The 26,291-nt window shown below is 36.8% G+C and overlaps 1 pseudogene; it reads right to left on the reverse strand.

The window, feature by feature from the left end:
- Positions 1 to 6,773: 6,773 nt before the first annotated feature.
- Positions 6,774 to 24,710, reverse strand: LOC105039363 (protein DAY-LENGTH-DEPENDENT DELAYED-GREENING 1, chloroplastic-like; annotated as a pseudogene).
- Between the last annotated feature and the right edge of the window lie 1,581 nt (positions 24,711 to 26,291).

Here is a 26,291-nt window from a genome sequence, read left to right on the forward strand (position 1 = left end):
TCGAGGCATTATATGGAAGAAAATGTAGATCGCCCATTTGTTGGGATGAGGTGGGGGAAAGAAAACTGTTGGGACCAGAAATAGTGCAGCAGACAGTGAAAAAAGTACACATGATTCAGGAACGACTTCGTACGGCTCAGAGCAGGCAAAAGAGTTATACTGATAATAGAAGAAGGGAGCTGAAATTTCATGTAGGCGATCATGTTTTTCTGAGAATTTCTCCCACTAAAGATGTAATGAGATTTGGAGTTCGTGGTAAGTTGAGTCCAAGGTATATTGGCCCTTTTGAAATTTTAGACAGGATCGGAGAGGTTGCATATCGATTAGCATTACCGCCGACTTTATCTGGTGTTCATGATGTGTTTCATATATCGATGATGAGGAAGTATATTCCAGATCCAAGTCATGTCGTGAGTTATGAACCTTTGCGTCTTCAGAAGGATATGACTTATGAAGAATATCCAGTACGGATTGTTGACAAGAAAGATCAGGTGTTACGACATCGAATTATTCCTTATGTAAAGATACAATGGAGCAATCATAGCGAGAGAGAGGCTACATGGGAACTCGAGACAGAAATGAAGATCAAGTATCCACAACTTTTTAAAAACTCAGGTATGTAAATTTCGAGGACGAAATTTTTTTAAGGGGGGGAGATTGTAGCAGCCCGGTTATCTGGGCCTGTAGTCCAGACGGCCCAACAACACAAAAAAAAAAAATAGAGAAGGAGGAAGACTCCTAGCCGGAGTCTTCTTCCTTCACGATTCCGGCAATTTCAGACTCAAAGAGTCCGGCTAGGGTAGGAAACCTCCACTATAAGATCCTCCGACCTTCCTTTAGGAGATTACAACCAAAAATTTTGAAGAAAATCGAGGGTTTTGAGAAACTTTCTCAAAGGTTACCGTGGGGGGGTTGATCGGAAGAAAGAGGAGTCGTCGGAGCTTTCTTTGGACGGCGGAACCAGGTATTTCCTCTTCTCCTTGTTATTCTTCGGTCACCGGTGTTCGGAAGCCGGCAAGGAGCCGGTTCGGGCTCAACAGGGATACCCTGTTTTTGTGATTTTCTTCCTTCCCTGCCGCCGGTAACAAGGAGGGTGACACTGCCGCCGACACGGTAGCATTGCCGGCGTCGGAACGTTGCCGGGGAAGGTGGCTGGGGGTGTTCTCTGGGTCGGGATATGGGGAGAGGTTCGAATGGGGGCTCGGGTCCCTGTTTTCGAACGTGAGGAGAGAAGAAGAAGAAGCATCTTCTCTCTTCTTTAATAAAAAAAAAAATAAAATATATATATATATATAAATAAATATATATATATATATATATGTATATAAAAGGTGGGGGAACATGGGTATGAGTCAGATGACCTTAAAATATATAGAAAATTTATTTGGTTAAATCAATTTATTTTTGTTTGATAGGAGAGCAGTCTAACGATCAGGGAGACAACGAGTAGGACTTGATTTTCGGACTATAAGGTTGTGAATTTGAATTCCCAATTATCGAGGTAAGAATCCTGTACATGATCATCGCTAAATTTATGTTATTTATTTGTTAATCTTATATGTTGAAATTGCAATATTGAAATTATAATCGATGAATTTTTTATGCTTTAGACGTTGAGATATGGCTTATATGAATATTTTTTTTGAGTATATTATGAAAGAATTTTTATGATTGATGGTATGAATCTTATGGACATGAATTATCAACTTATTCATTCTGTAAATTGAAATGATTCGATAAAATTCAGAATTGAATGAAAAGGGTATGTTTTGGACTAACCTCGACATATGAATCAGCCGGCCAGGAGCTCATGCCTGGGACAGCCCGCCAGGAGCTTATGCCTGGGACAGCCCCCACTGGCTTACAGGTGGATCAGCCGGCCAGGAGCTCATACCTGGGACAGCCCGCCAGGAGCTTACGCCTGGGACAGCCTCTCACGGGCTTTCATACGTGGGACAGCCGGCCAGGAGCTCATCCTGGGACAGCCTTGAAAGGCTTTTATGAAAGAATAATTGGATTGGAAAGAGATTGAGGTATGGTCTGGGTTAGTCCAAAGCCAAAAAGGGGTGAAATATTGACAGATCAAAAATATGATAAGATACAATATTTAATATGAAATTCAACAATGAATGAAGATTCCACCTGATGATGTATGATGATACATATGCATATTTGTGATATTATTCTAGTTATTGTATACCTAGAAGATTTCTCAATTGCATTGGTTTTAGAAATATTAATTCTATTTACTGGCTTGATGTACATGTGCAGTGATTCTTACTGAGTTGGAGAAGCTCATATTTTTCTTCTTATTTTTTTTTCAGACTCACAGGAAACTTAGATTGGATGGTTTGGGCGAGAGCAAATGAGGACTGAAGTCTTTAGTAATTTAGTTAGTTTAAAATTCTCTGATGCCAAAGAACATTTGAATAGTTGTATTGAACAAGATTGCATTTGATTTGAAGTTGTGACATTGGTTGATTGATTTGGTATTTAATTAGTTATTTAAAATTTTGAAGTGTTAAAATTTTAGGCCTTACATGATCCTAGGGTGCTGCTCTAGGGTTTGTGTGGCCGTGTCATGTGCCCAACTCAGGTATTGGGTTTGGGGCGTGACAACCCATCTATCTTTTCTTTCTTCTTCGTTTTTCTTTTTTTTTTCATAAATAAATTATATTTTTAATTCCTCAACTAAATTAATTTTTTTAAATAATTTTTAAATTATAAAATTTTAAACTTTAATCTCCATACGTTTAGAATCATTTTAATATAATTTTTTTTTTGAATCCTTATCTCTTTCTTTCGTCAAAAATTTTAGCTGGCAATAATCGTTGCTTACGTGACAAAAAATATCTGACGAATATGATATGACATCAATGATATGATATACGAATGATGATGTGGCATGATGAATAAAAATTTTTATTTACTGACATAGTATGAATGATAACGTGATATCTGATGTGAATTTTTTTCAAAAATATCCAATTACCAATAGACATGTCAGCACTCATGGATGACGTAACATAAATAGCATAGTATAGATAGCGTGGCACATGCGTGATGACATGGCATGGATGATGGTGTCATTTTTCAAATAGTGTGCAATTATTTAGTGACACATCGACATCCATAGATAATATGATATAGATGATATAGCATGGATGATGATGTGGCATCTGATGTAGAATTTTTTCGAAAGTATCCAATTACCGAGTACTACGTCAGCACCCATATGCCACATCATCACTAATGCCATATTATTGTCCATGTACCATAAACTATATTTTTCATCCTCTAAGTTTCATAAATATTCTTAAATAGTCCCCATACTTAAAAAAAAAATTCTAATTAGGTCCTTTGATTTTCTAGTATAATTTAGTTTAATCTTTCCAGCAGAATGATAGAGAAGATGATGATTCTGATGTAGGATGAGTCATTGGATGCATTCAAAAAGTCAAAAATGACAGCGATATTCAAAACAGAGAGTCGGATCCAGATCCAGAGATGATCTCAAAGTAGATCAGGTTCAGAAATTTGAAAATCATTATTATGAGCATAGCAATGATAATAAAAAAAATATGCGGACTCAGCATTATCAATTTCGCTGTTGGCAAGTTCGCTACCACTGTTGATTTTCTCCTTAAAAAAGAATAGTCACTCTCGGCACATCAGATTTGACCGACCTCCCTCTTAGTCAGCAAGGCTTCAAATCAATTGCTTTCCAATTATGTTATAATTGTTCTCCATGTGGAATAACTCACAACCTCTCTACAGCTAGCTATTCTGTTATAACAAACTCTTAACAAACTAGGCAGATTATCCATAACTATCTAACAAACAAGATTCTCTAAATCAGACAGGTTCTAATGGCCTAACAAACTCTCCAATCTACTCTCTTTTTACTCTTTAACTTTTCTTTTTCCACTATTTGTTCTCAAGTTCCAGCTGATTTAAATATCGGAGGTATCCATTGGTTTTAGAATTTCTTTTGCATGATCATTTGTGGACTTCATCAACTTAATCCTTTTCAATGCTCCAGCTCAGTTCTTGACCGACCTCACCATCCATACTTAGAAGTTTTGCAGCAATAATTTTGATAATTAAAATTAATACAAAAAAATAATATATAAACTAAAAATTATTTTAATAATATATTATTATATTATCGATTTTACTCAATCTTCAATCATACGCTTAACTTATTCTCTTTTTCCTCTTATCTTATATTAGAATAGATATAAATATATACAATAAAAAAGATTGATATCATCATGACTCGTATATAACACCCCATCATATATATATAATAGACATAAATATATACAAAGCAAACATAGAAAGTTTGATTTGAACCTAAGAAGAATGAAAATAAAAGAGAAAGAAAATAATTTTTATTTTTGATTCATTTATTCTCTGGGCTTATCTATGCTACTCCAATCGAAGTAAACGTCTGAGATCCTTAGTTGCATAGTCCACGATTACCCACCTACTCTTTTTTAAAGAGAAATTTGACAGCAATAGCAAGCTCAGCAATGGCAAAATAGAGAACATGGAGTCTGCATACTTTTTCATTGTCAATACTATGTTCATAATAACGACTTCAAATCTCTAAACCTAATCTGCTTTGAGATCATCTTCAGATCTGATCCGACTCTCTGTTTTGAATACTGCTCTCATTTTTGATTTTGTGAATATATACAATGGCTCATCTTATATCAAAATCACCATCTTTTCTACCATCTTGCTGCAAAGACTAAACTAAATTATACTAAAAAATCAAAGAATCTAATTAGAGTTATTTTTTTAAGTATAAAGACCATTTAAGAAAATTTATGAAACTTAGAGGATGAAATATATAATTTATGATATATAGATGATGATGTGATATGAGTTATGATATGACATATGAATACTGATGCGGTACTCGATGATTGAATACTTTCAAAAAAAATTTATATTAGATACCACATTATCGTCCATACCATGTCATCTAATAAAAATTTGAGTATTAAGAAAGAGTTTTTATTTTTTATTTTTTAATAAAAAGAGAAGCTAAAGTCCATCTAATATATTTTATTAAGATAAGCTAAAGGCTCGAGTACAAAGTGGAATCTTGGTATCAAGCCAAATTTAGGATGAAACAAAAAGAATAAGACATGTTACTTGTTTGCCGTAAAAGAGAATTGACACTGGATTTTAGGTGATTAGAGTATTTTTATTCTTCTTTGAAAATCAGAATCAAAATAAAATTTTTTTCAATCAAATGAGTAAAATAAAAATTATTATTTTTATTTTTATTTTAGAGTCTAATCCTTTCTAATCAAAGATGTACATAATATATATATATATATATATATATATCTAATAGGATATGAAACAACGTGTCAGCATCAAGTGGATGAGTAAATTTTTATTGCAACGGTGATACCATATATCATCGTTGTAACAAACCAATCAAAGCCAAAAATAAGTAAAATATAGAAGGGGTAGCATGAAATATTATCTACGGAACTAATGAAATACACATGATTTGTTATAGATTTAACATGATATCACCATTGCAATGAATATTTTTTCCAACCAGATGTGCATCACATGAGAAGACGTGCGACTACTTATATAAATTATTTACGGTGCATGCAACAGAAAATATTGACTAATATTGCTTCAAGGTCGTGTAAAGTGGATAGCGGTCTTTTGCGGTCACAGGAGCCTGTGGAAAGTTATAGTGAGGGAGGCAGGCTTCAAACAAAGAGATGGGACACATGAGGCTTCTTCACAAGGATAAAGATTAAGAAGAGTGCTAGACTACGTTGTATACAGCAAACAGACGAGAAATACTAACGTAACCCAAGAATCTCGCACGATATGCAGTTTTTACGTTTCTTCTCTCCAATGACAATTTCTACGGTGTTATATTCCAGTTGCCAGCAAAAGCTGCAACAAATGATTCAACCACATGTGCAACTCTTTGCATGAGATTTGTACCTACTTCATTTCAAATGAGCCAAGAGCTTGCTCAATTCGTGGCAAATAAATTATCCCAATAAACCTGCTTTGCGGAATATCCAACTCGAAACGCACCACCCTCCGCAGTCCGCACCACCACAGAGACCAAAAGAGAAAAGAAAAAAAAAAAAATGACATGAACCCCAATAAATTATTAGATAAGCCGTAGCTGTGTAGGCCAAGCGTGCATGTGACTCCTCGAAGTACAGTAAGAGGTCGGCAAATAAGATACTACTCAAAGGTTCAACTCCTGGGACTACGGTGCTTCGCCCAGCCCCCTGCAATGGATTAGGCTTGGACTAAGAAGCAAAAGCTGAAAAGGATCATCCCGGCAAAGCTCCTCGCCCAAGATGTGTTTACTTTCAGGAGACCTTTATCTCTGCCAAACAAAAGTAGGGGAACCTTCAACTAGGTTACTGTAGAAACACAGGCATGTGGTGTCTATGATTATTAGGATCAATCAGGAGAAGAGGATATCCTGGGTTTTACTTAAAAAGAGGTTGCTCTTGCCTTTTGCCGCCCATGCATGCTTCATGATTTGGCGTGATGGTGGCTGAAGGAAACCCATATGGGGCCATGTGAAAGTGAATAGAGAGAGAACGAGAGAGATGGGTCCGCTGGACCCTGAATCACGTGGTACTCGAAAATTTCACATGAGATCGCTTTCACAAACCTTTCCCAAATTCTGAAGTTCTGCATAATGAGATCCATTCTTTCTAGAAGTGACTTTTTTAACTTCCTGAATTAGGTAGCCTGTTGGATGCAGTACTTCAAATGATGATAATTACTATAAGTGAAAAACCAACGCAAGAGAGTGCAAGTGCTTGGTGTTCGCTTCAACGTGATTCTTGTGAGCTTCCCCAGTCACAGATTGACAACAGTGAAGCTCATGCTGCACATATATCACTTCAAGATCTTGGCTTATGTAGGACCCAAATGACACAAATCATATGGGTCGCTCATCTCCTTTACGGGCTACAAAAAGCTCTTCTTCTGACTAGTAACTATGGGGACAAAATTTTGTGAACCTCTGGGTTAGAAAGGTTGACAATGTTGAAATGAATTTTAAGGACCAAAGAAGATTTTCTAAGAGGGCTGGAAAACACTTCCCGGAAGGAGAAAAAAAAAAACAAAAAAACAAAAAACATAGAACTGGGTACTTCAGAGCGACGCTGCCTTTGGGGTTCAATCCAGTGCAGCATGCACACTATTTGGCAAATACAGCTTCAAGGTGTGACCTGCACCCACAAATCAAGCAAAATGGGAACGGTTTTATTGCCGTAAAAAAATATATCACAATCAGGAATTCTAGGATACAGGCAAACCTAAATCTACCCTTTGCCAAGGAAACTTTTTCAAGACCTACAGAATTTGCAAGAGAGGCACTTACATTTTACAACAACTGGTTCTGTGTTCACTTTGTTAATGTTGCAAATCCAGAAAATTCATTTTAATCCAACCAGCCTGAAGTTCCCTCTTTGTCATTTACTGAGCATACTTATGTACACTCATACATGCACATGCACATACAAAAAGGATAATTTGTTGATTGGTGGTAAAATCGAAAAAAATTGGCACAAAAGTGATTTAAGATGTTCTTTAACAGAGAGAAGAAGAATTTATTGGCATTTACTCTAAATCATAGGTAGGCTAGGATGAACTTGATATGCTCATAACAGGAAGAGCATACAATGTCATTTTTACACACACACAAATTATTTATCAGTTATTTAACCAAAAAATGCATGAGATAATAACAAATATTTCTAGAAACAGTCATGACCGGACTTTTACTTTGAGCTAAGTTATTACTAAATACCCATAGAAAGTTAACTGATGGTGATGAAGGCAATAGGCTGTTTGATCTGGGCTGAGTTTGATTTCTCAGTTGCATGAATTTTGCATGTATCATCTTGCAAAACCTATGCAGTAGAAAGTAGAAGTGCGAAGGAAAGATAATCATACAATTGAAGCATGATCCCCATCCAGTAGTTCCCAAGATGAGAAAAAACGTTCCATGAAAAGCTTCACTAGTGCCGCTTCATTTCCTGTAAGATATTTGTTACATTTGGAGTTAGCTTTGGGAGGAATTTGAATAACTGCAAAAAAGAGAAAATTTTCAGGATGAAAAATAATATTATAATTAAGACTCATACTGATCATGATATTGCAGATAGCACTGGAATGTCAGAAGGTGACTCCCTGGAACAGCATCAACGAATTTAAGGTACCATGTCTTTGGCTATAGAGCCTTGGTGGATTATTTTTTCAGTAACAAACTTAAATCATAAGTTCTGCTGTGAAAGTAGAAATGTCCAGTTAGAATGCATTGAGGTTACAATTGTTGATATTAAGGAGTTTTTGGCACTTTCACTTAATATGAGGGCAATTAGTACTTCAAAAACTTGATGACATGGAGTAATAAAAACATCACATTGTTGTACAATTTTGTGCAAGAGTAATGAGAGATACCAAGAGAAATCATCTAAATGGTCCTTTTACTGGATGATTGCAGATGCATTTTTGTTGAGTGGATGGGGGAGGGAAGGGAAGCAATCAGTGAATATCATTTCTTTTTTGTTTTACCTTTTTGTTGTCGTTGGAATGTTTGAGAATTGAACAGGTTTGACAAAGAAAGGCTAAAGAAGATACAAAGGAATAAAGTTAGCCATAGTAACCCAAACCATCAACATCAAGCACACAACTCCTAAGGAATCCTTCTGCTACTGTACCTGCTTATTTCATACTTCCAGCAACATCTCACGCCAAGGAACTTTTGTTATTTCTTCATGCTGTCAAGATCAAGTTTTGATTTCTGAATATTTCATCCATATAACATGAAAAAAGAAAAGAAAGTTCCAATAATTTCACTACTTCATCAGTTCAGGTGCTCAAACGTATATTACAGATCATTTAGTAGCACTAGCTTCCTAGAGTGACCAGGTCCAAGAGAACTGCTACCCCACTCTCACACCTGAATCCCTTCTTCAAGCTGCTGGAAGCTACAAATTATGAGCTTTCTGCACTAGATGATGGTTATTGTATAACATTTCTTGGTTGCAATATGGACTTGCGACTTTTAATGGAGGTAAGGATCAAGTTGTAGGACAAATAGAACAGCAAGGAAAAAAAATATCAGACTGGATGACACTAGCGTATGCAGACAAACTTTTGATTTATCAGAAGAGTCCACTAAAGTTGAACAGTTTCAAAATCCATTTAACAACTTATAAGTTAAGGTCTAATTATTTGATTTGCATGAAACAAAATCAGAAAGAACAGGTTAGTTTTTAGGGCCAGCCAAGGAACTCTTCTAATTAAATTAAGATTAGGCAAGAGCAGGTCTCATATTCCACATGGAGGAGAGGTTTGATGAATGCTGAGCATGGTGAATGAGAGAAAGAACTCAGGTTGAAGTTTCTTGAGAACAAGATCTGCAAAACCGGAATCGGGATGTTAGGAAATCTGGTAGCATACATCATTAAAATTTAAAATGCAGCGGAAATAAAATAAGAATAAAATCTTTTTAATGTACACATGCATGCATGAGATCGCATCTCTAAAACACCAGGATCCCTCATAATTAAGATTAAGATAAAAAAAATAAAAAGGAAGATCTGATCTTCACCTTGCGCGGGTAAATCTTCACCGCGATTTGATGATCCATGAATGTCTAGAAGGTTCCTTTAAAGCCGCACACGTGTTCAGCCTTTACAGATATTCACATGAGGTTGATCTAATCAGGAGATCCTGATCTCACCAGGGTGTTAGCTTCCTTGCAGAGATCGCTCCTTAGATGCTGAAATTTTTGTCCTGTTTCTCTTCTCAAGAGACCAATAGAGAAGCCAGAGGAGGAAGAAGGGAGAAAAGATGAGGCGTGGAAGCTAGGAAATGTCCAAACCCTTTGGATGCCCAAGAGAAGAAAGAAGGGAGGCTTGAGAACGTCCAACACCTTGGACGTGTGAGGGCAAGAGAAAGAAGGCGTGAGAGATCTTATCTTAGTGCGCCCCTTTCTCTTTACTTTTCTTTTGTTGCACCTCTAGCCTTTTGCACGCCGCCTCTCAATTTTTCACGCTGATCCTCCTTTCACATGAGGAGGCATGCCCACATATAGTTCCACGTTAAAACCCATCAATGCCTAGGGTTAGGAATAGGAGTCTTGGGGCATTGGGACTCTTCAGGATAGAGTCCTGCCCCAACATCTTGGTGCCTCCTTTATTTCCACGCAAAAGCACAAGAGAACCACCAGTGATCCCTGGTTTTTGGCATCTGATATGAGGTGTTCATCCTTTCCTAATCCAAGTCAAACATTAGTTAGAGTCCAATGTGGTTTGGGATTCTTAATAAGTCAACTACTTATTGAGTCTAAATTTTTTTAGACTTATGAAACCCAATCTGAGTAAAAACCAAAACAAGTCCAATCAAATTAAATCCCAATTTAATTTGATTAGGACTCAACCTCAATTATTTGATCAAATCAAATAATATAGCAAGAATTGTAAATAAGTCCTCTTTTAACTCACTAACTGTTAGTAAGTCCTCTCCTGTAACTTTTACAAATCAGTCCAATCATCAATCATATTGATCATTGAATCCACCTTTTCAAATCGTAATTCAATTATCTGATCAATCAGAACCTCTTATGTGTGTTATCCCATAGATTCTACTCTATCTGATAGTGAGATATATTGTAATCTCCATCACGAATATCATTGAAATTCCTTTCAATAGATTGGAATAATTCCAACTCACCAACGAGAAGTATTGATCATCAAAATAATTCTCGTTGATCTCACAATCCACCAGTGACGCCTAGCAGCATGTAGTGGCAATCCAGCTGAATGGAATGAATAAACCTCTTAATTATAGTTATCATGTGATACAGTTCTTCTATCGTGAGTCCCAATAAGATAGAGATTATGAAAACTCATCAAACTCCATTTATCATATGTAAGATTTATTCAACTCGAATTCATACTGTGAAATCTTATAAAAACTCCTTTCTATTATTCACACTGCCATGGTCATGATTTTCAGAACTCAATCTCATAAATTACATAGGACTTCTCCTCATCTACTAAGGTCGATAAATCCTATCTAGATGCACACCCACTCCTACAATGAATCTACTGCAGCCAAGTTGCACCGTAAGGACTCATATAGCTACAGACCAAGTGTATGTACAGTCAAACTATAGCAATCCCATTATGAAAAATCGAGGTACCGGAGGTCAAAAAATCAGTCACACCACTACAGTATCAAAAAAGTCACTGACGAGTGAGTAGACATCTAAGTGACTTTTCGTATTGGTAATGCTCAGTACACTTGTTCTTTAACAATCATCTATTTTCTCACTCCAGTGTTTCTATACTGTAGACTCGAGACTCGTCTACCCAAAGGAAAGCTATCCATGCACCAATCTTATCGGATCAATCACTATCCCCATGATAATCCATCGATCGGGAGCAATTTAAGAATTAATTATCAATGACACATGCTTCAAATTCTCAACTCTTGAGAATATGCGTCATCATCTTATTAATTTTTTGGATGATTCATGGACACATACACAACATGAATGAAAATAAACTGCCCAATCTTATTAATAAATAATAAGATCAAGTACAAAACTATATCCTGTGAAAAATAAACGTGTCAGCCCGATTGGCTTCTAGGGTATACATCTAATATGGAAAATACACTAACATGTAGTTGATTTGGTACTGTAGAATTGGTATTGTCAATACACATCCTATATTGACACAAGCTCCTAAAGTTTTTTTCTCACTCCTAGTTGTAGTACTTCCCAAAAATGGGTGTTATGGGTCAGTACAAGGCTATGCGAAGCAATTTTGCTTGTTTCAAACTTGTACAGATCGATTCGATTCATATGCCAAACCAAACCTTGGTATTGTACCGGTACCTTATTGGTATAATAGGGTGTGGTCAAGTACAGGGCGGTATGGGTTGGTACAATAGATCTTGCTTGAGATAGTTGAATTCTTCCAAGTTTTCAAGGTATATGTTAGTAATCAGGGCTTTGACATTCTTATTAGATAATCATAACGTATTTAAAATTCTTCCTTGTTAAGGATTGGCATGGGAGGGAGAAGTAAAAGTTTAATCAGCACATGACTCAAAAGAAAAGAAAGATGTGTTAAAGGAGACATAATTCTTATGCCTAAGCACTTGACTGCTAGCAGAAAAGAAAAAAGAACATAATTTTGAGGCCTTGCAAAAAGACTATTAACTGAAGTTGCTATCAGGGAAAAGAGAAAATTGTAGAGGATTCTAATGTCTATGCAGTTACAATAGGATATTGCTGATATTGGTGCTTGTGTTGAGGTACACCATGGATATAACATTGAGACTTGAGAGTAAGACCACAGTGATTGTTGAAAGACTAGTGACAGGGAATCTGTAGTAAAAGACAAGTATATAGAGGTCTTGATGCTTAGTATAAGAGTGATTATTGGATGATCAACTGTTGACAAACTATTAAAAGGAATGCAGATAATAAAAAAAATTAAGGTGAAACTCTAATTGAATCATCCAGGGATTAGTACAACTGATAATAAGAAACTGTATACATTGATAAGAAAATACAGAACCTATTTTTTCCCTTTGGATGTTCAAGCTTTACAAGTTAGTTGGGGCAAATTTTGACAAGGGGCTCAGCTTTGACAACAGGTGCCTGTTTTTTAAGAAAGGATGTTCTGCATCTCATGCTTCATTATATGTACACCTGAACATCCAATGTCAGTGTCATAGGCAAGCCCCTCTCTTCAATTGAGAAGGTGGAACGTTGGATGCTGCCCAAGGTTTACTATGAGGAGAATCACCCTAATGTTTTAGGGTAAAGAATTTGGAGGATATAAATTGTAAGTTTCATGCATTGCAATTTGCACCACTTCAGCATCCTGTGAAATGAGGGAAAATCATTGCATTGTGTATCCTCTCTATATAGCCTTTATCTCCCTCCGATGGATTTTATTTCTTTGGTCCAGCAAGTTACCTATAGCCTATAGGACGAACATCTTGTTGGTTCTGGTGGAACAATTGCCTTTACAGTATGATATAATTTCATTTCTGTTCGAGAAAAGTATGAAAAATCTGGACACGGCAACCTACCCAAAGCTTCACACAAGCATCAACAACAACCGGAAAGGAGCAGATAATAATAGTTATTGCAGCCTGGTCAACTTCAAGCCCATAATGTTCAAGAATTATTTCTATCAAAGCCTGCCAGCCCGCTTCAGAATGATACCTGCACTTCAATAAAATGATGAGCATCTCAAATATATGACATATTAACTATGAGATTCTTATTATCAGCTAGCATCACTCGCAGTTTGCACCAAGAAATTTGCATAAATAGTTAAATGCACATCAAGCAAAAAGTGTAAATGGATTGTAACATCGGAATAAGAAAACCAACCAAATCCACACCAGGGTAACGAGTCCCAAAGTAGTCAATCAATTTGCAATCTTGCATTAATACAAGAACCTTCAACAATTGATAAATGTATTTAACAGAAAAAAGAATCAAATAACCAATAATTTCTAATGTATCTCATCTATGGGATAAAATTCCAACATATAAAGTAACTTTTCATTTCCAATTCTAGCTTATCAGGTTTCTTTTTTTTTTTTTTAAACCATGAATGTGATAGCAGACCATCGTTAGAGAAGATGATGATTCTTGGTGCACAAGTCTCATCATTTCCAAGCACACAAAAAGCACAAAAAAAAAAAAAGCAACAAAGCATGCATTACTCTATTTCCAATCATATGTAAAAAGTGAAATTTAAGACAGTATCAACAATTCAAATATCTTACCCCAAAAAAATATCTGTAACTAGAATAATAAGAAACGCCATCCCAGTGTCTGAGATATTGTTTAATAACTTATATCCTGTAAACTTCAGCAAAGCAACCTGAAGACACAAAAAGCAGTCAACACAAGATATGCATCTAAGACAATTACTAGCAAAGTCTTGTATTAGTAGAATATAAAAATAGACATACAAAGTTGCCATCGAGAAGATTGTGAACTCTATTGACATAAGGCATGGGAACCTCAAGAAATTATCTTTTAAAATTTATAGTCCATCTATATCCAGTTACAAGAGCTCAGAAACAGAGAAAAGTAATCCAACATACCAGCAACCAATGATCAATTACTGAAGCAAGGGTGGGGTTAGCTTGCTGTGACCTCAGCTCGATAGTTGTTGGCCAAAGACATAATGTTGTCAACCAATCAGCTTGTAAAGTTTAATCCAGAGCAAAAGTTTTAGATTCAGCCATTATCTTTACTTAAATACTGATTTCATGTGCATAATGTTTGTCATTCCAATAAGTTTGGATGTATAACTGAATTCTATACTCTATCAGGTTCTCAATTTGCACCATATATTTTGCTTGTCTCCTAAAATTTGAGTTCATGAAGTTTACATAATTCAGATAGCCATTACGAAATCCCATACTGCAGAGTCCATATCAATATCAGGAGTTATGATCAAAATTAAATTGTGTTCCAGTTTCTTCATACGTTAGTATGTGGAGTTACTAAAGTTGATGAACATGGTTACATCATTTTATGATATTCTATCAAAAAATTTCTTCTATTTCTTCCTATCTGTTAATCTATATTTCCTACATGCTAATCACTCCTACAGATGATGTGACACCTGATGCATGTTTTTTGGTATCCCCTGCAGAAGAATTAGCAAGCATGTACCAACAAAATACCACACACAAATTCTGGGCTTGATATGATGCACATAAACACGTTTGTGTGTGCACATGCACACACAGAGAGGAGGGTAGATTTGACAAAAAGAAGCTTGAACAAGATGATTGCATTATGGAAAATGTCTTTCCTCAAATGAACCCCCCATAAAATGGGAATTGCAAATTTCTCTCATTGTTAATCAAAATATAGAAAAGGGCTACTCAACACAATGGACAATGAAGATCGATAATGAGGATCACATAGACAATGAGGATCTCTACAGTCCACAATTCCATGACAATCATCGAGAATCTGAGTGTGAGGAATTCAAAGAATACAAGGAAGTTGTAGTTGCAATTATCATATCCCATCCACAAGAAATTATCTATGAAACACATGAAGATCATGTGTTGGTGAACTTAACAGTGTACCCATGATTGGTGCAATAAACAGTCATTTATTGACAACATGTGAAACCAAAAATGCACTTAAAAAGGTATGTCAAGGTTTACCACCTTACTTTAATTTGGTAGCAGGATGCAGTCAACATCATGACATAGAGAAAACACATAGTGCTTAGTGCTTACAGCATCAAGCCCTTGAACACACACAGAACATTCCATCTAATCTGATATATGTTTTCATATATAAGATTAGAAATTGATGCAGGACAAAATTTGCACTGTTATGGTACCTAAGTCTAGTTGCTTCTGCAAAAGGAGTCATTAAATACTTATTTGTCAGAACAGATAGATTAAGCAAAGCAACTTAGTTTAACACATTAATTCCATATTCCCCATATAAAGCTATTCCTTGCTTCTCTTCATCATCGCCAAGACCATGAATATATTTTCTCAATTTTTCGACCATATGAGAAGAATTCTTCCATCAATATAATGATTTAGTAATTATAATAAAGGTTAAACAAGTATTAATAAAATATGTGATCCCAAGTCAAATAAAGAAACACAAGGATAAACCCATCATAGGTTTTGCATCCACATGTAAACTACTGAAACCCTAAAACCAATAAGAAAACATTTGTTAAGAAATATCTTCTTATAATATGAGATTGCATTAAATATTTAAAGCAAGAATAAGAAAGGATCATTTAAAGACCAGAAAAATTTAAATATGGTGAATCAAGGTTTGCTGAACCGGTACCGCCGGCCATTTCGGCCGGCCGGCAGTACGGTTCGGTATGGTTTCATACCATACAGAACCGACAATCCGAACCGGAAGAAAAAAGAGAGAAATAGAGAGAGAGAAAGAGGAAGAAAAAAAAAAAGAGGGAGGGGAAGGAGCCGGCGGGGCCGTCGGACGCCCTCCGACTGGCCGCCGTGACCGTCGGAGGGCGCCGTCCACGCGCGCGGCGCTGCAGGCGTGAAACAGGGGCATCGCCCTGTTTCGCAAATTTTTTTAAAAACATGGTTTTAAGTGAAGTCGGCAAACGATTTGCCGGCTTCACGATTTTTGTTTTTTTTTTTAAAATTTCTTAAGTCGGCAACCCAGTTGCTGACTTCATAAGTTTAAAATAAAAAAAAGAAAAAATCGAAACAGACATCGTCTGTTTCGAAAAAGAAGAAGGGGGTGGAGCCGCGGCGGGGCTCCGCGGCTCCGCCCGCTCGACCGCCCTCAGGCCGTCGGCGTCGGCTCGTTGGCCATCGGGAGCCTCGCAACGGAGGCACCGTCTGTCCGGTAGGTCCCCCGCCCCCCCTCCGAGCGCTCTCTCTCTTTTTTGCTCTCTTAAAAGCCCTATCGGGCGATACGGGGCTCGGAAGCCCTCCGATGGCCGCAGCCGGCCACCACCGGCCTCCGACGGCTCCCACCTCCCTCCCTTCCCTCCCCTCTCTCTCTCTTTCTCACTTTTCATTCTTTATTCTTCGGTACCGCCGGTGTACCGATTTTATCGGCCGAATCGTGCCGGTTTCCCGCCGGTCCGGTACGAGATGGGGTGTATCGACCGGTTCGACACGGTATGGCAAACCTTGTGGTGAATGCAATTATACTAATTCCATGAAAGCAAAAAAAAGAAAAAATTAGTAAGGTATTAGATAGCAAACTCACTTTGCTCTTATTAAAATAGATAAGAATAAATAATGCAATCCCATACACCTTATCCGACCAGATATTTGCAAATGTTTTCCGATTCTCCAATATCCATTCATCTCTTAATTCTATCCTGATAAAGCAACACAACAGAAGCACCAAGATTATAGTAGATTTGAAAAGAAGTTTTGTTGTGTAACTTGAATGCTAAAAGTCTAAAGCCACCTTCTAAGTCATTTTAAATATTTTAGAATAATCTGTGGAGGAGTTAATTATGGAAGCTTTAACATGGTAGAAAATCAAAGGACATCTAAACCAAATTTAGAGTTCCTGTTTAGTTCACAACCCTTGTAATGGTTTTGACACAGTGCACTAGGTTGGAACACAAATGACATAATAAAGACGTGAACAACTTAGGGCAGGTCGGGTTTGGAAATCTATAGCCAGGTTAGGTCCTAGTCATAGTTTACAAGGTCCTGACCAAAAATCACCGAACAGTGCCAAATCGGCTAGTTTGGGATATAAAATTGTGTTGAATTAGCTCATTCGGGATACCGAACTCGATCAATTGGTTACCTGCATGGTTCAGAGCTTCTTTTCAAAACATTAAATCCTTTTGTTTGCCGAAATCCCTATTGAATTGAAGCCTCCACGATTCACGATTTTGTGTCCTTTAAAAGGGTTTCTCTCCTCTGACCCCTTCGCCTCCTCCTCTACCTCCCTCTCTCCCCCCTCCCCACCCAAATTGAAACCTCTCCGCAAGTCCTTGTCCATTTTGAAAACTCCTCCAACCCCTCTGCCTCCTCCCCCCTCCCTCTCTCTCTCCCTCCCCAAATTGAAACCTCTCCACCTTCCTTTAGAAGCTCTTCCAGTCCCTTCACCTCCTCCTCCAGCCTCTCACACCCTCTCCCATGCGGACCTGAAACCCTCACCTCTCCAATTCAAGCTTGAAGCTAGATGATGTCCCCAATCTCCTCATAGGTGAGCCCCCCACTCTCTCTCCCTCCCCCCTCTCCCTCGTCCTCCCTCTCCTTCTTCCTCTCCGTTCCCTCTCTCCCCCTTCTAGTGGTTCTAGCATGCTGTAGTTTGGTACAATATGTACTAGTACTATACCATAATGATCACCAGCGAAGACACACCTACACGCACCGATTCTACCATCCTTGGTCTCGACCAAGTCCTATTATGCAGACCAATGTAAAATGACCAAGTTCTACTATGTGCAGACAAAGGTAAACAATACTTAAGTTGGGTCCAATATCAACTTGAAATGCATGGCCTCATGCGCAAAATCACCCAGAGGCTATAACTTTCTCAGACTTCCTTCAACTCAAGGTGACACATACAATGAGTTTGCTATGAATAGAAGAGCCATAAGTTGTACAATACTGCCTCTAGGTAACTAGGTTATTTTTGGGAAAAAAGTATAGCCAAGCACAATAGTTTTTCTACTTACTCTAGATTATATATCTTATGCTTCAATAAAGAAAAAGTAGAAATATCCTTTTGGTAATGAGCAGGTTTGTTTGCTTCTATAATGCAATTGTCATTCACTTAAATGTTCATATTTCCTTAATATGACCAAGAAAACTCCAAATCTTTCACTTTGTATGGCTATACATTCCAAGAATCCAACTTTTTTGCAGTTAAAGAAAAGAACAAAAGAGTCCACCATGCAAACAAGAATAGTGATTTGTGATGCAAAGTAATGCAACTTATATGTAATTCTTTTAATAACAATGTAGGGAGCAAGGACATAGAGTAGAGGATCATGTATGCACTCATGCACATGCTTGCACTCATGGAAATATGTCAAAATTATGATAGACAAGCTGCACAAAAGAAAAAGAAAAAGAAATAAAAAAGGTGAAACTTACGCATGGTGCCGCAGCTCCAACCAGACTTCTTCATCAAAAAGTGGAGGAGATTTACCAATCTCTACTTCTAAGCGCAATCGTGCATTCTCTACTTTGAGAGTTTTCATCATCTCAAGTTTTTGATGTCTTCGTACATCAAGCAACTCAGCAGCAAGCGGTATAGTCTTCACATACCTAGTATACATAAAACATTGGTATCTGAAAGCCCATAATGAGAGTAATCATATCTACATCATTGTCAATGCACCAAATGCAATCAACCAATTTCAGCATTAAGGAGAAGTTCATCAATCACATTATCCCCATAAGCTGACCATGCTCATAGAAATTCAAGTACTATCTTTGGAACAAGGAAAAAAAATCGCAGTCTATTAGTAGTGAAATGCTGCACCAATTAACAAGCGGACAAGGATTTCTCTTTCTTCTATTTTTCCTAAAAGAGAGCAAAGATTTTCTTATGATGGAGGAGTAAGTTTCATGTTCACTTAAATCAAAATGTGTACCAACTTACATATAAGATGCTATGACATAAAAATTGTAACATATTGGAGAGATGATTACAAATGTGTGATGAGAAAATAGCTATAACAGAGACAATGTCTAAAAACTGGCCCTGGCATTATCAATGCAACAAACTCTGGTAGATAACAGAGCAGATTAGAATGTGAGAACAGGGGGACATGCATAAAGCCTTGGAGAAATTTCCAATGCATTGGCTTACAAGATATATCACTATCGATAAACATTGAGATTTAACTTCCCTTATTTAGTCTTTATTTTCTTTTCCTTTTTAGCCTGCCATGCTGAATAGAATTAGACATACATGGAATGCTCCTTCAAAAATCAATTTGCACCTCAATCATTAGCAAGAACTTCCATTGACAGGGAAAGCACTGCCTCCTCTGTTTCTAATATTTTGTAGAAATTTCTTTGTTATTAGGATGACTAAATTACATACACCTAGTATAGATACATGCATTGGCATTGGTCTACAAAACGTTACGAAACTGAAGAGGCACAGATGCACTATCTCCAGAGCACCGATCCAGAATGATAGGCAACATGTGAAGTACCCAATCCACGGTGCTATTAGCTTCTCTATAATCATGAACAGCTTCAAATGCTACCAATGTAGAAATCATCTCCCTCATATCCACCAAAATTGGATGAGAAGTACCACCCATATCAACTGGACTAGATAACCAATTAATTACTATCTTGGAATCTCCTTCTAACACAATGTTGGGTACCTTGAGGACCATGACGGCAAATGCTAATCCTTCTCAGGCCCCTTTCAGCTCTGCCAAAGGGACCAAGGAATCATAAAGAAGTCATCTTCCAACTGCCACTAAATTTGAGCTAGGGCAGGAAAACTGAAACCCCACCCCACCATTAGCACCACCATCCAATATGCTGCTGTCAGAGTTCATATTGAGGAAGCTAGGGTGTGGAGGCTGGTTGGTGATGAACAACATCCTTGAAGGCACAAAAACTACTGAAGGGGAGATCCAATTTTTCCCAACCATCAAACACCACTGAGAGGCATTTACAAGGATGAGCTCAGCAGCTTGCATTTGAGCATTTGATTTCTTTAAGCAATGTAATCAGAAGATCAATGGGCAAGAGTGAAGATGTAGGTTCTTGACAAACTCGCTTAGTAATTGATCTCCAGACCAAAAATTTGGATATCAATCATGCTGATATTGTATAGTAGGTTCTTTTGAAGACCATTCTATTTGAATATTTTTTAAATATATCTATTTGTTGTCCTTTAGTTTCTCTTTCAGAATTTCACTTCTTTTTCTTTAGAACTAAGAAAGGAAAAATTAATACCTTGTCTCGCATTATCAAAACTACAGAATTTTATAATTTTACCCATTTTGACTACTTGTATTGGACTCAGTGAACATCAGAATACTTTTCTATTAATGCACAGGTTATTACCCTTGTGCCCTATTTTCCTAATAGAGAACTTGTAAAATCATTAGTCTCGTATGACTAACAGATAACCATGCAAAGAATTATCAGATCATTTTGTAAGAAAGAATTCTAGCAAAGCAATGCTCATGAATAAAAACCACCACCCAGCATTTCCACATTGGGAATTATAAATGGGTACTCAAGGGGTACATGAAAAAGCAGATAATTCTCAGTCTGATAAATGGTTTTGTCTGATGTCCTTCAAGCATCACGTAAGGGCCACACTTGCTATAACCAGTTCAATAATGCTGGAAAGAACCATCCTCATGGGCATTGCACCTTAGAATGTCATCAGTGTGTGCTTTCTAACATCCCTTCAGGAATGGTAGCAACGATTCTATCACAGTTCTGAACAATGTTGACCTCTTAAACTTTTAGGATATTAAATACCTAACAAGATTATGAAAATGGATCATATCACAGATTCTAGATTTTATGTTCTAATCTTTTTCATAATAAATTCACTGTTGCTTAATAATTTACAATGTTGTGAAGATTCAGCAAGAATATGAGTGATAGTGTAAGTAGGTACGTTTAAGTCATAAGAAATAAGTAAATGATTACCTGTCCAAAAATGGCATTAGAACATAGTCATGCACCAGAAAGTCTAATGCCTATGGAACGAGGATCAGCAAAGCAATAAATTTTGCCTGAAAATAATTTATTTCAATCAGTGAATAACTGCAACAATTGAATGGGCATATCAATAATCTACTCATAATGCATAATATATAGAAGGAAGAATTAGTCCAACAACAAATCAAATGGCAATTTGATAAAAATATGGGTCTGTGAAGCAGCAATTGTTTTCATTGGAACACGAATGCACAATATGCACACAGTTCCTGGTAAGGAAATCAATTAATAAATCATGTTATAAGTAAATGATTATTAAGTGAGTGACGAGACATAATCTATGGATGCTTGTGCATGGTCTGCATCTTTTTTTGCCAGTATTCTATAGGTTTTATTTCCACAAAGTAGCAATGCTTCTTATTTCATCTTTCTTACTGTAGTTTGCATTAGCTTAGTAAAAATTTAGATAATTTTTGATTTTAATGCAATTTCCATGTTAAACTTTAGATTATTTTTTCTTTTAGGAGTGGTTTAGAAGTTTTGTTTTGAATAGGATTAGTGAATACAAGTCTTACATTAGGAGTGGTTTAGATTTTTTTTTTTTTTTTTTTGAATAGTAGTCTCATATCCCATTTAAACCCTAGAATGAAACAATAGACATCTGTGAACCAGATTCTCAGAAAAATTAGCTCTCTTGATTGACTTCTTCCAAAATTCAGGTCCGAACCTAAAATTCTAACAAACCAAAGGTTCAGCTATGAGCATCTGGAAGACTCTTACCTTGTGTTATCCCACATTATTTTCCTTCTTAGGTTTCCCTCTTCTGCACACATATGCAGAAAACATGTCTTTGATATTTTTACCTATGTTACTGCACTCTAGGCACTGTTGCACTCAGTTCTCACAGACAACTGTTCACAATAATGGTGCTGAAGCAATATCTAGCCACGGCCACCTAAGCTATGTCTAGGCGTGATAGATATCTAGGAATCTATCAATGTTGACAGGCTTAGATTTCAGCTACCAATGTGGCACTCCATGCATTAACCAGCAAACAATATTTGTTATGTAAAATTCTTGAGTTATCCACCTATTTGCACTTTCAGGGACCAATAGGCAAACTTGCTCCGGTTATGAGGGCCTCTAGCAAGCTGCTCAGATATCTAGAATTTTGACCAAACCTACTCAGATACGTAATAGCCCAGACATGTCACTAATGCATGTTTATGGCCCTTTCATATGCTAGTTTGGACATATATGGCACAACCCCAAGCACAGGCAGACATACTGATGTACCTTTACATTGAAGGGGATTGTAAGCATGCACCATGAGTCTAAAGAGTGCCAGTCTCAGCTTTTTGCATCTGGCTGGGACTCATGCATATAGTGACAAAGACTAGAATTCATTTGAAGCATGATATCTGCAAACACCAAACTTGACCAACAAGGTAAATTCACTCCTTTATAGTAATCTGCATGATCTAAAATAGAAGCAACTTTATTTTGAAATGCAAAGCATTAACACACCATTTCAAGTTCCTAAAAAATGAAATAACTCTATCCAAATGTTCAATAAGTAAGTCATTTGCTGTTTGAATTCCATCCCATGAAAATATGAATGATTAATGGCGACATGCATCTAAAATGCTGGATCATATATAAGAAATCAAACCAAACCAGTTGAATGGATGAGGTTACAATAGGTGCTCGAGTTAAGCAAAAAGCTAATTAGGCTCAGACAGACATTATGAGTCCACTGCAGCCAAAAAACTAAAATAGCATTTCAAAGACCAAAAAAAAAAAGAGTGAACTAATTCACATGCTAATGTGATATACTAACATCCCCCTATTTAAAGATGAATATTTTGTAACAATCATGATAAGTTGTAGAATGGCAGATCAAGCATAACAAGTCAAGAAAAGTCTATGAAGCGGATAGACAGGGCTTTTGGGTGCTTGAGTAAGATATGCGGGGAATAAACCATACATCAATGGGAAAGGAATCTGAGAATGGTATATCAGGTTTTATATATAATTAATTAGTAGGAGTTGGAAGTCTACAACCACATTGGTATACAGAAATTCACAATCCATTCAAAAGGTGATTTATAATATCTCAAAAATATTATGACAGCAAACTCATCTGTCCCTCTAATCCTACCTGCTTGATTTCTAACTTCTCAACTAACAAAAAAGAGGACTTCAAAATAGTGCAGCACCCGGGTGGGCATTAAAATATCACATGAGAAGAACTGTTTGATCTAAGAGAAGTGCTAAAAAAAAAAACAAAAATTCAATGCAGGTGTCGTGATTCAGATGGCTTATCTACGTACCGAGCTTGTTGAAGCATATTGGAAGACCCTGTCCTCAAACAACAACTCATCATCACTTTCACCCACTGAATCTTTGATGGCCTTAACAAGACCATTCTCCCGCATTATCACGTTTGGATCATCAGATACCTCGCTAAATGTTTCTGCTCCTGCATCCCATTCTTGATCCCTAGACGATGTACTTATATTGGATGCCCCATTTCCCCCAAGCCAATCTTCCCATGCCCGATCCTCTGTATTCCTTGCATCTTCTTGTGCTTCACGCAGCTCAGATATCGCCTCAGCTCTGCTCTTCCACGCTTCGAACTTTTCATCCTCTGACATATCTTCTTCCCCACCATTTCCATCGGAAACATAAGCATCACCAAGCGCATCCTCCGCGCTCCAACGAAACCAACTGCCATCACCATCATCCGAAAAGAATTTCTGCCACCAGGTTCTCTTCCTAGTGTGTTCATGTTTCGCGCAGGGAACCAAGCGGACAACACGGCTTCTCTCAGAAGCAAAGGCAACCATGTTACGGGTAAAAGATTTCCGGCGAAGTCCACCCTTTTTGAAACATATAGCACTCCCGCGGCACAAAACCATTGCGGTGCTCATTAAAATCATGAACGAAACGCCACATTTTTCAGTTTTTCCAGACTCCTAGAGTATTCGCATGCTAGAACTCGTCATCGGTCCTCATCTCCACCGCAAGAATCTCCAACGAGCGCAATTGTCTGCAATCCAAAACCCGTGGGGGAAAACGAATTGCTCATCAGAAATATTGATATCAAATCGTTACCTCCAAAAAAAAAAAGAAAAACAGGTGATCTTGAACCCTAATCCCATTGAGAAACCATCAAAGAAGAAGCGGAGTAATGTGGGGATCTCTATACTTCATGGAACCCCAGAAGAAGCCCTGCAAACAAGGAAATGGACGAGGAGATGGATAAAGAAGGGAACCAGGGTTTGGGTTCTCTTACCTCATCTGAGACTCTTCTTTGACTCCTTTTCTCTCGCTGTCTCTCCCTCGCGTTCTCAGTGTCGACGAGTTGCAGGCGATCGAGGCGTGCGTCGCACGCGAGGTGAGCGTGGAATAAAAGGATGCGGGAGAGCGGGAGGGGATAGATGATATAACGGCTGCGGGCTGCGTGCTAAAATTACTCGAGCACCCCGGGGGTTGTTGCGGTCCTGGAGGAATTGGCCGGGGGCTTCTGCCAAGATCACCATGGTCCGAGGACGGCCGATTGATACGGACTGTGGAGAAAACCGGTTAAGAGTGATACATCAAACACGTCCGTTATACCTCGTCTAATTTTTTTCTGTATCCATATACATTAAAAAGCTAATCAAAGAGTATAGTATCTGACTAATATTATTAGTTCAAAGCAGATCAAAATTATTCAATTCGAAAACTTATGTCATTATACCAGAATAGCTGTAGGGGCCATCCTCTTCATTCGATTGTAGTGGGTTATCTCATTTTTCTCTGTTACCAATATATCTATCTATCTATCTATCTATATATATGTATTTTATATATCTAACGCTCATCAACAGTATTTTCTTCTTGATCGCCGAGTTTATTGATGCCTCAAACGGTAGTCCATTAATTTATGTATGATGCATCAAGCTAGCTTGGCCCTCAATTTAGGTATCATACGGTACTCATGAATTCATGAACAAGCATACTAGACTACATTATTAATTTTATCTAAAATAAAATATGCTGTAAGGTTAACGTAATATATTTATCTTCTAACATGCATAAATGAAATAGCTGGTCGAAACAGGGAGATAGGAAATGTCATTTTGAAATGGGAGTTGTTGCGAGCGGCACAAGAGACCTAGGATCATATTCAATATTTGCTTATTATTATTCGTATCTTAAAAATATTATCGTCGATTGAAAGAAGTACCTGAGATATTGTTTATTTCAATAGATTTTGGAAAAGATTGTAGCATTACTGGAAGATTGAGTACAATCAGGAAAGCTATCGATCATATTGTAATAATTTCTTTGCATCTCAATAAAATGATTTTAGATTCATGACGATTTTTTCAAATGCATATAACTATATATTTAAAATAATTATTATAAATATTTTAAAATAATTAAGAGAAAAGATGGAAGTTTTTCTTAAGAAATAAAAAAATGTAGCTATAAATTAATATGATACTGAGAGGCAAAAGATTTACAAACTATCAACCACTTAAGAAGGTTCACATGAGGTGGTGTTCGGTGATCCAAATCACCGGTGATTCGAATCTTGATGATATAATTTCTAGTAATCTAAGATTACTATATTTGATAGATCATAATCTGATGATTAAAAATCTCTAAAGATCCACAAATAGTCTATCTGATGCTCTATAGGAATTCATAATCACTAGTCATATAATATCAAAATCATCCATAATATATTTGATAAAAATATATTTATTATTCATATAAATTATTAATCATATAAAGATATATTAATTATTATTATATAGTCATTTTTATTTATACTTTAATATATTATTTTAAATATTGATATTTATTTTGATTAGAAAAAAAAAGCAAATAGAAGAAATGTATTAAATAATTTCATTATAGAAACATAAAGTACAATAATATATTTTTACTATAATTTAAAATTATCATTGAATAATAATATGATAGTAATATGATTAATAATAAATCATAATATAATATATAATATCAATATAATATAATATTAATATAATAATGATACATCAATATGC

This window comes from Elaeis guineensis, chromosome 1 (assembly GCF_000442705.2).
Source record: "Elaeis guineensis isolate ETL-2024a chromosome 1, EG11, whole genome shotgun sequence".
NCBI classification, from domain to species: Eukaryota; Viridiplantae; Streptophyta; class Magnoliopsida; order Arecales; family Arecaceae; genus Elaeis; species Elaeis guineensis.